Raw genomic sequence first — 12,224 nt, 5'->3', positions numbered from 1 at the left:
ATTCATCTAGACATAGAGCTTGTTTAGAACTGTGTCTAAGCTTAAGGTTGATAGTTTGATTGATCGTTTGCCATCCTTAGTTCAAAACTTGATCACCCAAGGTCTAATCCCTATGCCCATGAGTTCTCTTTTCCCTTAGTCAAGAAAGTTACTTCATTTATCGCTTTTATTATTCTGCAACTGCATTAGCATTAATCATTAGTTTAGAAATCTTTTAAATCACCGGTTGCACTTAGATTAAGTGAGTACTTGCATTCTCAGTGCTTTGAAATACCTTAGAATTGGTTCGACAATCTTTTATACTACATTATTTGTCTTAGGAGCCTTGAAAACTCCTAACATCAGTTGACCAAATCAAGAAAAATGTAGACTTCATATTCAGTTTACTAATCTCAGAAAAAAACATAGACTCCATATGAACTCTACTATTTTATTTTGGTCAAATGCAAAATTAACCTGTCGAATTTGGGTGTAGACTTCACCTGAAGCCTATACCTGTGTAGACGTTCATCTCAATCTATTTGTAGAAATTCAAACTTGGTCAATTGTAAAAACTAACATGTTCTAGAAAATAAAAAAAATGTAGACTGTAAATGAAATCTACTTTTTAAAGTCAAATCCTGGTTGAATTCTGGTCAATTGAATAAACTAGCCTTTTCAAAATGTAGACCGAAAGAAAGTCTACACGTATAAAATCACTTTGTTTTTTAAATACATAAATAACCCATGGATTTTTTAATTACAAAAACTAACCCAAATTGTAGACCTACATGACAGTCTATAAACGTAAACTAAAAAAAAGTCTATATTGTGTAGACTGAATATATAGTCTACATAGAAAAATCTATAAAAATAGATTTGTGTATTATTCATAATGTATTTTCAAGATTTTTTTAGTTTAACAGTGTGTGTTAGTTAATTCTAATGGTCTTGAACTATTTTGAAAAGATAATCTTTTATAATTATGAAATTATCAACATTTTGGTTTCAATATCTAGTTAGCTAATAAGTGTAGACATCTTTGTAAGTCTACTTTGTAATATTTGCAAACATGAAATTTTATTCGCTAATTTTGTAAACCGTATTCTTTTTGCAGGGAATGGTTCAGTTACATGTTGTATACGGAGAATGGGTGGCGAAACGCTCTTTGTGGGAGTTTGTGGTCGATAATCGGAAAAAGTGGGAATGTTCCTTGTGCATGATGGTTGTACACATGGTGAACTTGTTGAGATGGCACAAGAAGATTATGATCTGGACAAGAAAACCGAGATGGTGGAGCTAACGTATTCCTTACCAAACGTAATTTTAGAGTAAATGGGTCCTGATACTCTTCCTATGCATGTCACGAATGATCGACAAATGAGGAACTTGATCGAGTTATGTAAGACGCATATTGTACGCATTTGTGTATCAAGACAGTGCCAAGTAGACTACAAATTTTTGGTTTGACTATATGTTAGATAATAAGTGTAGACGTCTTTGTAAGTCTACAAATGTAGATTGCAGTTGAAGCATACGTCGTAAATTCTATTAAAAGTACATTTGTGTATTATTCATCTTATTTTTCGTGATTTAATTATATTACAATGGGTTAGTCTTCTGCATTTTTTTGTTTGAAGTATACACTTGAAACTGACTGCAAAATTTTGTGATTAGTTTTACTCTACAAACTTCTTAGAAATTTTGTACAGATTTTCTTCTTCTCATATGTTAGTTAGTTATTGTTTTAGCTTATGGTGCTTTTAATTGTTTGGTTGATCAGAGTATCTTGTGAAAAAAATTGATAGCTAACAAAAATTAATATATCATACAAATGAAACACAACTAAAAATAATACAATGTTTATAGATTATGCATCATATAATTACTTACAAATGAATACTTTGTTCTGAAAAATATTTCAAAATAGTTATTTTTTGTCAATCTTGTAGCAAATCAAAAACATAGAGTATGAATCTATAAATTTAGTTCAATATAAACACAAATATCCATACAATGAATACATGTAAATCTTACAGTTTTGGGAAGATGATTTGAAAAATTTGGAAGAGAATTCTTGCAAAATACGATAAAATTCTGAAAAAATATAAAATCAAAATTAAAATCTTATTTGAGTAAACTTCAAGTGAAGTCTGCTTAAAGTCAGGGCTAGTAAACTGAAGTCCTGACTTTAGGCAGACTTCATTTGAAGTCTACTTTATCAAAAAAAATTTAGATCTGAAAAATATATACATTAAAAAATATGAAAATGAGTTTAAATCCAAAAAAGTTTAGAAAATAGAATTTATAAGATAAAATAGTAATAAATTAAATACATAAAATTTGAATATGTAACTTTATTTAAATATAAATACAAAAACACATATTTAAAATCTATAGATGTAAATCTTACATTTTTGGGTGGAGAGATAACAACTAGGGAAGAAAATACCTGTAAAATAATATAAAATTATTAATAAAACATAGGAAAAAGTTTTAAGTCTTATTTTTGTAGACTTCATTTAAAATTAGTGGTTTAGTAGATTTTTTTTAAGTCTACTAGCTTTATCTTATAAGCAGATTTCATTAAAAGTCTACATTATCTAATAATTTTCAGATCTGAAAAAAAATGTACATTTTGAAATGTGAAAAATAGTTTTAAATCGGAAAAACTTACACTTTTAGTGAAGAAGATGAAAACCATGAATGATAGTACCTACAAAAACAAGATAATATTGTGAGAAAGGCATAGCATAAAAATGCAAATTTAAAATCTATAGATCTAAAACTTACATTTTCAGAGAAGATGAAAACCATGAATGATAATACCTACAAAAACAAGATAATATTGTGCAAAATACATAGCATGAAAATACACAATTAAAATATATAGATCTAAAACTTACATTTTTAAAGGGAAAGATGAAAATCATGAATCATAATACCTAAAATAACAAGATAATATTGTGAGAAAGACATGAGAGAGTTTTAGAGAGAAGAGAGAGAAATGAGAGAGTTTTAGAGAGAAGAGAGAGTTTTAGAAACGTGTGTAGCCATTTTAGAGAGAGATCGTGTAAATTTCATTTATATAGAGAGACAAAAGTTGTAACTAGGTTAAAATTTACGACACATTAGACTTATTTTGAAGTCTACTAAAATTGAAATTTTGGAGTAGACTTTATTGTAAGTCTACTTGGTAGACTTTATTGTAAGTCTACTTGGTAGACTTTTTTGTAAGTCTACTATGATAATTTCATCATTGTTGTTTGTTCTTTATTGTTTTAATAATTTTAATATATGATCTTACAACTTTTGAATATTATTTTGCAGATTATTTATTCATACAAAAACTAAAATTAATCAAAATTATTTTGATTTTTGTAATTTTTTGTTCTTTATTTTTTTAGGAAAAATAATATATAAATTTAATCTTTAATTCTTTATTCTTCTAATAATTTTAATATATGATTTCACATTAGGTTAAAAAGATTTGGTATAAATTCGGTTAGGTTAAAATTAACTTGGTTAAATCTGGTTAGGTTAAATTGCTACGGTGAGTAGATTTCTTTGTAAGTCTACAATGTTTATTTTGATTAAAAAATGGTTGGTTTAAAAAATGTTTGGTTTAAAAAATGTTTGGTTTAAATTGGATTTGGTTAAAATTAAGTTGATTAAATCCGGCTAGGGTAAATTCGGTGAGCATAGACTTCTTTCTCAGTCTGCACCGATAAGGCTTGGTTTAAATTGGATTAGGTTAAAATTTTGTTGATTACATCCGGTTAGATTAAATTCGATGAGAGTAGACTTCTTTATCAGTTTACACATATTTTTATTTTCCTACTTCCTTTATTGTCTTAGTAAATTATATATGAATTACTAAATTTCTTTCTTTATTTTTTAATATTTATCATATATGATTTCATATTTTTAATTTAAAAATGATGATATTTTTTAAAAACTAATTAAAGTAGACTGAATTGTAACTCTACAAAACCCTAAACCACAAAACTCATACCCTAAATGTTTGCTTAATAATCATAAGAGTTTCAATTATTGTATCAAATATCCACATATACAAAATATAAACTACTCAACACTAATATGCATATATTAACCACAAAATTCAAACCCTAAATATTTTCTTAATAATCATAAGAGTCTCAATTATTGTATCAAATATCCACATATACAAAATATAAACTACTCAACACTAATATGCAAATTTAAATCAATAAAAAAATATCAATTTAAAATCTAACCTTAAGAATTTAACCTTAAAAAACATAACATGTTATAACCTTTTGTTATAAACCATAAAATTTGTCTATGGTTTAGAACTTTGTTTATGGTTTATGGTTTGTTTATGGTTCATTTACATAACTTTGTTTATGGTTTAGAACAAAAGGTTGTAGCATGTTATGTCTTTTAAGGTTAGATTCTTAGGGTTAGATTTTAGATTGATATTTTTTTTTTATTGATTAAAATTTGCATATTAGTGTTGAGTAGTTTATATTTTGTATATGCGGATATTTGATACAATAATTGAAACTCTTTTGATTATCAAGCAAACATTTAGGGTTTGAGTTTTGTAATTTAGGGTTCCGTAGACTTACAATTCAGTCTACTATAATTAGTGTTTTAAAAAAATATCATTATTTTAAAATTTAAAATATGAAATTATATATTATAAATATATATTAAAAATAAAGAAAGGAATTTATTAATTCATATATAAATTACCAAAACAATAAAAGAAGTAGGAAAATAAAAATATGTGTAGACTGATAAAGAAGTTTACTCTCAACAAATTTAACCTAACCGGATGTAACCAACAAAATTCTAACCTAATCAAATTTAAACCAGCCTTACTGGTGCAGACTGATAAAAAATTCTATTCCCACCGAATTTAACCTAACTGGATTTAACCAACTAAATTTTAACCAAATTTAATTTTAGTAGACTTCAAAAGAAATCTATAGTGTTGCAAATTTTAACCTAGTTACAACTTTTGTCTCATTATATAAATGAAATTTACACAATTTCTCTCTAAAATGGCTGCACAAGTTACTATAATTCTCTCACTTCTCTCTCAAATTCTCTCCCTTTACTCTAAAACTCTCTCATTTCTCTCTTTTTTCTCTAAAACTCTCTCGTGTCTTTCTCACAATATTATCTTGTTTTTGTAGGTATTATCATTCATTATTTTCATCTTCTCTAAAAGTGTAAGTTTTAGATCTATAGATTTTAAATATGTGTTTTTATGCTATGTCTTTCTCACAATATTATCTTGTTTTTGTAGGTATTATCATTCATTATTTTCATCTTCTCTAAAAGTGTAAGTTTTAGATCTATAGATTTTAAATATGTGTTTTTATGCTATGTCTTTCTCACAATATTATCTTGTTTTTGTAGGTATTATCATTCATTATTTTCATCTTCTCTAAAAGTGTAAGTTTTAGATCTATAGATTTTAACTTTGTATTTTTATGTTATGTCTTTTTCACAATATTATCTTGTTTTTGTAGGTACTATCATTCATGGTTCTCATCTTTTTCTCTAAAAATGTAAGTTTTAAATCTATACATTTTAAATGTGTATTTATATGTTCATATTCAAATAAAGTTATAGATTCAAAATATGTACATTTACTTTGCTATTATTTTATCTTACAAATTTTATTTTTGAATTATTTTCAGATATTTAAACTATTTTTTCACATTTCAAAATGTACAGATTTTTTCAGATCTGAAAATTATTTGATAATATAGACTTCTAATGAAGTCTGCTTATAAGCTAAAGCTAGTAGACTTCAAAAAAAGTATACTAAACCACTAATTTTAAGCAGACTTTATTGAAAGTTTACAAAAATATGACTTCAATTTTTTTTATATGTTTTATTAATAATTTTATCTTATTTTGCATGTATTTTCTTCCATGGTTTTTATCTCTCAATCCAAAAATGTATGATTTACATCTATAGATTTTAAATATGTGTTTTTGTATTTATATTTAAATAAAATTACAAATTCAAACTTTATGTCTTTAATTTACTACTATTTTGTCTTATAAATTCTATTTTCTAAACTTTTTTAGATCTAAACTCATTTTCATAATTTTAATGTATATATTTTGCAGATAAAATTTTTTTCTGACAGAGTAGACTTCAAATGAAGTCTACTTAAAAGTCAGGGCTAGTAGACGTCAACTAAAGTCTACTAAACCATAATTTTTAAGTAGACTTAATAAAAAATCTACTAAAATATGATTTAATTTTTTTATCTTATGTTTTTCTCGTAACTTTATCTTACTTTGCAGGTATTCTTTTCAAGACTTCATTTGAGACATCAAGATTATGAAAATCAAACACACTCAAGAATATTTTTTAATAAATTGCTTTGTAAAAATTTGTCATAATAAAATATTCATTTGTAAATAATTATATGATGCATAATATATAAACATTGTATATTTTCTTAGTTGTATTTCACTTGTATGATATTATTAACTTTTGTTAGTTATCAATTTTTTCACAAGATACTCTAATCAACCAAACAATTAAAACTTTCATAAGTTAAAACAATAACTAACACACATATAAGAAGAATAAAATATATACAAAATTCCTAAGAAGTTTGAATAAAACTAATCACAAAATTTTTCAATAAGTTTCAAGTGTATACCTCAAACAACAAAATGCAGAAGCATACTACTAACACTGTAATACATTTAAATCGTGAAAAATATGATGACTAATACACAAATGTACTTTTAATAGTATTTACGACGTAGACTTCAACAACAGTCTACATTTGTAGACGTACAAAGATGTCTACACTTATTATCTAACATATAGTTAAACCAAAAATTTGTAGTCTACTTGGCATTGTCTAGATAACAAAGGCGTACAATATGCGTCTTACATAACTCGATCAAGTTCCGCACTTGTCGATCATCCATGACATGCATAGGAGAAGTATCATGACCCATTTGCTCTAAAATTATGTCTGGTAAGGAATACGTTAGCTTCACCATCTCGGTTTTCTTGTCGAGATCATAATATTCTTGTGTCATCTCAACAAGTTCACCATGTGTACAACCATCATGCATAAGTTCACCATGTGTACAAAATAAGCGAAGAAAAATATCATGTTTGATAGTATTACAAAGTAGATTTACATAAACGTCTGTACTTATTAGCTAACTAGATATTGAAACCAAAATGTTTATAATTTCATAATTATAAAAGATTATCTTTTCAAAATAGTTCAAGACCATTAGGATTAACTAACACACACTATCAAACTAAAAAATCTTGAAAATACATTACGAATAATACACAAATCCACTTCTTATAGATTTTTCTACGTAGACTTTATATTCCGTCTACACTCTAGTAGACTTTCATTTCAGTTTACGTTTGTAGACTGTCAAGTAGGTCTATAATTTGAGTTAGTTTTTACAATTGAAAAATCCATGGGTTAGTATTTGTATTTTTAAAAAAGTTATGATTTTATACGTGTAGACTTTCTTTTCAGTCTACATTTTGAAAATGTTAGTTTTTGCAATTGACAAAAATTCAACCAGAATTTGACTTTCAAAAGTAGACTTCATTTACTGTCTACATTTTTTTAAATTTTTTAGAACAAGTTAGTTTTTGCAATTGATCAAGTTTGACTTTCTACAAATAGATTGAAATGAACGTCTACACAAGTGTAGACTTCAACTAAAGTCTACTCTTAAATTTGACAGGTAAGTTTTGCATTTGACCAAAATAAAATAATAGACTTCATATGCAGTCTATGTTTTTTCTGAGAATAGTAGACTAAATATGAAGTCTACACTATTTTTTGGAATTGGTCAACTTTATAACATTTTAGTCAAATACAAAACTAACATATTCAACGCAGTCAAAGTTTTGGTCAAATGCAAAACTGACCTTTTGTAGACTTCACTAGCAGTCTACATAATGTAGACTTCCGGTGAAGTCTATAATGAAAAGTCAAAAGTTGCCCAACTCGGTCAAATACAAAAACTAACCTCTTTTACGTAGACTTCTTAGTAAGCCTAGCTACTTTTTTGTTTTTGTTTTTAAAGGTTAAGATGCAGACTTCTAGGGAAGTCTACTATACAAAAAAAATTATTTTGGTCAATTGCAAAAGTAATCTGTGTGTTGAAAAGTAGACCACATCGTAAGTCTACACATAAGCGTAGATATACAAAACAATCTAATATCGCGACAAAGATCTGAAAAATGACGAAAACCAAGTAAATAGTTATTTTTTCTGGTGTAAAGCTCGTTTCCACCCTTTACCACCGTCCAAGCTTCAAATATGACCAAAAATAACCACGATTATAATCTTAAATATATACATATATGTTAATAAATATAATTTGCTTAAAAATATTTATTTTATCTTAATTTTTACATATAATTAAATTAAAAATTATAAGCAAATAATGAAATCTAAAAATTAACAAGATTTTATTTTTAAATATAATTTAAATTTTAAAACTTTTATTTCTATATATGGTGTATGAAAACATATAGTATCCAATTATATCATATAATATAAAAAAAGTATCCGACTTCTCAAGCTCTGATCATTAGAAATTATTAGCACGTGTAAGCGATTCAGAACATTCTTGATCGTTCTGTTGTTCTTATCCAAATCCTATCTCAAGGGGAAAATGCACGTTCATAGGTACGAGGTAGTTGTTCAAATCCAATCCCAACTACTTTTAGTAATATTTTGTGTTATCATGAACAATATGAGATTCGTAGCTCAGTTGCATTATAATGCCCCAATTGAACTTTGGAGCAAGGTTCGATGCACCCTGTTATCACCCTCTATTTTACCCATTTTCGCCTATTTCTTCCTTTTACTTTATATTCTCGTACGAGTCCCATTTAATATTGTAACAGAGTTTAAAGACAACTTATTTCCTACATTTAATTTATTACAAATTTCATTTATATCACCTGTCTGTCCTTTTTTTTTCTTATATTATATGTTTGTCTTTCTAACTATTATTTTCTTTTACATTTCATTTAAGCAATTTACCTAACTCACATATATATATAACACTTATTTTACATCATTGGTTGAATAATATTTATAATTTCCGATAAACTATTTAGACAATAAGATACCTGAATTAATTTTTGAAAAAATAAATATTAAAATCAAAACTTTAAAATCCAAAATAATTCAGATTAGTTTTGTTTATAATTTCATGATACCAAATTTAAATGTAGAATAATACTTTAAACTTAATTTTGTTAGTTATTCTTATTGTATATTATATATAATTTTGATTAATTTTTTTTATTAATTTATAAATATATTGTGTCCCCAATTAAAAACATTTTTGGATCCGCCACTTCTCAGAAGATCTCTAGATCTTTCTTTCTTATGTTATTTAAGGATCTCTTGTAATTGAATAATGTAAAGAGAATGAATTGAATAAAATTTTCACAGGAGCAACCATTCATCACCACTGAACGATGATAAGTTTTTCAGCTTTTATCGACACCATTGATTAAGAGAGTGACAGCTGAACACTCGAAATAATTTATAGCGTACTCATATAAATAAAAAGGTTTTTAGTAAAAAATAATTTTTTGCTAAAAAATATGTGAAGACGTATGATTCAACGTTTGAATCTCAAAAGAGTTAACGTCTTTAACGGTCACATTGACTGGGCCGGATAAAGAAGATCGATCGAAGGCAAAAGGCTATTGGAATTGGGTGCAAGAGATCAGGCCCAAATACAAACAGCTCACGTGGAGAACCGAGGAGTCTGATGACAATCGGTGTGAGGTTGTTATTAGGTGACTCTCAGGTCGTTGAGAGTTGATAACTGTACAATCAATCGATAATGAATTCCACGTGGAGAATCCTGAAGAGAGAAGTACACAGGTTTTATACGGAGAACTCTATAATTCTTGTGTGTTCATATTTGTTTATTTTATACAAACAAACGAGAGTACAAACGAGAGAGAAGAGTGAAATCAATATCGTAAAAAGGAAGAACAAGCGAATCAAAGTGTATCGGTAACAAGTGGTATCAGAGCTTAGGCTCGCTAGGTAGATATGAAGACAATTCAAGGTTCGGGTTGAGTACGAGTATTCATCGAAGAAAGATCATCCAGATCTTCATCGGAAGCGATCAAGATCTACAATCACGGTGTGCATAAGAAGTCAAGACAAAATCAAGGCAAGGAACAAATCGATTGATCTTGAAACCTGAAGGAGCTCAGGGGAGTAATTCTAACCTTTTACGCTTATACGAAACCTTAGATTGATTACTCTAAAATATAACTCGATACGTTTCTTCGGTGATTGATGATCCTTTCTGGAATTAGATATCTACTGATTCTTTGGTTATCTGTTTGTTATCTGCAAGTGATAAACAGATCAAGATTCGATAGGTATGGATCCAACACCGGGTAGACTCGAGATGGAAAAGTTCAACGGCAAAGGTAACTTCGGTTTATGGAAGTACAAGCTGTTGGGACAATTAGAGATTCAAGGTCTTGGTTCCGTGTTAAGAAAAGAATCAACATCAACATCTGAGACTAAAGAAGACGATGGCACATAGGTGAAGGAGGTTAAGGTTGATCCGAAAGCAGCAGAGAAGGACATAAGAGTGAAGAATCTGCTGGGTACATGCTTGAGTGACACAATCTTAAGGAAGATCATTCACGAGCTTACAGCGTAGGGAATGTGGAAGTTTCTTGAGCAGGATTACCAGACAAAATCCCTACCAAACATGATTTATCTGAAGCAAATCTTTGCAAGCTTCAAGATGGAAGAGCGCAAGTCAATAGAAGAAAATCTAGACACATTCTTGAAGTTGATAGCGGATCTAGCTAGTCTAAAGATTGTGGTGAGTCATGAGGATCAAGCCATACAGCTCCTGGCGAGTCTTCCATCCTCATATGAACCTCTGGTTCATACCTTAAAGTGTGGTAATGTCAAGGAGACATTGACGGTTAATGCAGTGGTGTCTTCAGCATACCTAAAGGAGGCTGAGTTCAGACAGAAGGGGTCATTGAATAGGTTTAGACAGGGGTCTGAAGGTCTTTACATGGAGTCCAGAGGAAGGTCAGATAGGAATGGACACCGAAACAACATCAACCATGGAAAGAACAGAGACTACGACAAATCTAGATCAAATTCTAACCCAAGTTTTCTCCTAAGGCATGTTGGGTATGTGGAGATGAAAACCACTAGAAGCAGGATTGTCCTCAGCGCAAGAAGTATGATAATGGCAAGGCATCAACTTCTGCAAATGTAGCGATAAAGCTACCGGATTCTATTGCTTTGACTGCAAGTCCACAGGCGTCGAGCGGTGATTGGGTATTAGATTCAGGATGCACATTCCATACCACAACAAGGAGAGAAGTACTGTCAGACTTTCAAGAGATCGAATAAAATAAAGTCATGATGGGAAAAACACGCATTGCATGGTGAAGGTTCTAAGTGCTATCACAATAGACAATCCATATGGTACGATAATCAGTATGAGTCAGGTAATCACTCTGAGAGGTCAGGTAAATGCCGGACATGAGCAGAAATTTGATAGTTAGAGCAGACAGGTTGTAAGTACAGCGGTGAAGGCTTCAAGGTGGTGTTCTACAAAGGAAATCGAAAGGTTTTGAGCGGTAAATATGATCAGGGTTTATACTATCTACAGGGTTCAGTCAAAGAGATTAACGAAGAGGCATCTTTCAACTTGGTTGACCGAGCAAGTCAGTGGCATTCTCGGTTAGCTCACATGATCTTGTCATCAATGGAAGCTCTAGCACAAAAGGTTATCTAAGGAAGGAAGACATGATCTTTTCATCAATGGAAGCTCTAGCCTAAAACCCTAAACCATCAATCCTAAACCTTTTTTTTTTAAATACGAACCATAAACTCTGAAACATCAACTCTAAACCCTAAACCCCGAAACATCAACTCTAAACCCTAAACCCCGAAACATCAACTCTAAACCCTAAACCCCGAAACATCAACTCTAAACCCTAAACCCCGAAACATCAACTCTAAACCCTAAACCCCGAAACATCAACTCTAAACCCTAAACCCCGAAACATCAACTCTAAACCCTAAACCCCGAAACATCAACTCTAAACCCTAAACCCCGAAACATCAACTCTAAACCCTAAACCCCGAAACATCAACTCTAAACCCTAAACCCCGAAACATCAACTCTAAACCCTAAACCCCGAAACATCAACT

This window comes from Brassica oleracea, chromosome C7 (genome assembly GCF_000695525.1).
Source record: "Brassica oleracea var. oleracea cultivar TO1000 chromosome C7, BOL, whole genome shotgun sequence".
NCBI classification, from domain to species: domain Eukaryota; kingdom Viridiplantae; phylum Streptophyta; class Magnoliopsida; order Brassicales; family Brassicaceae; genus Brassica; species Brassica oleracea.
The sequence above is the reverse complement of the archived record's forward strand: the minus strand, read 5'-3'. Positions refer to the sequence as shown.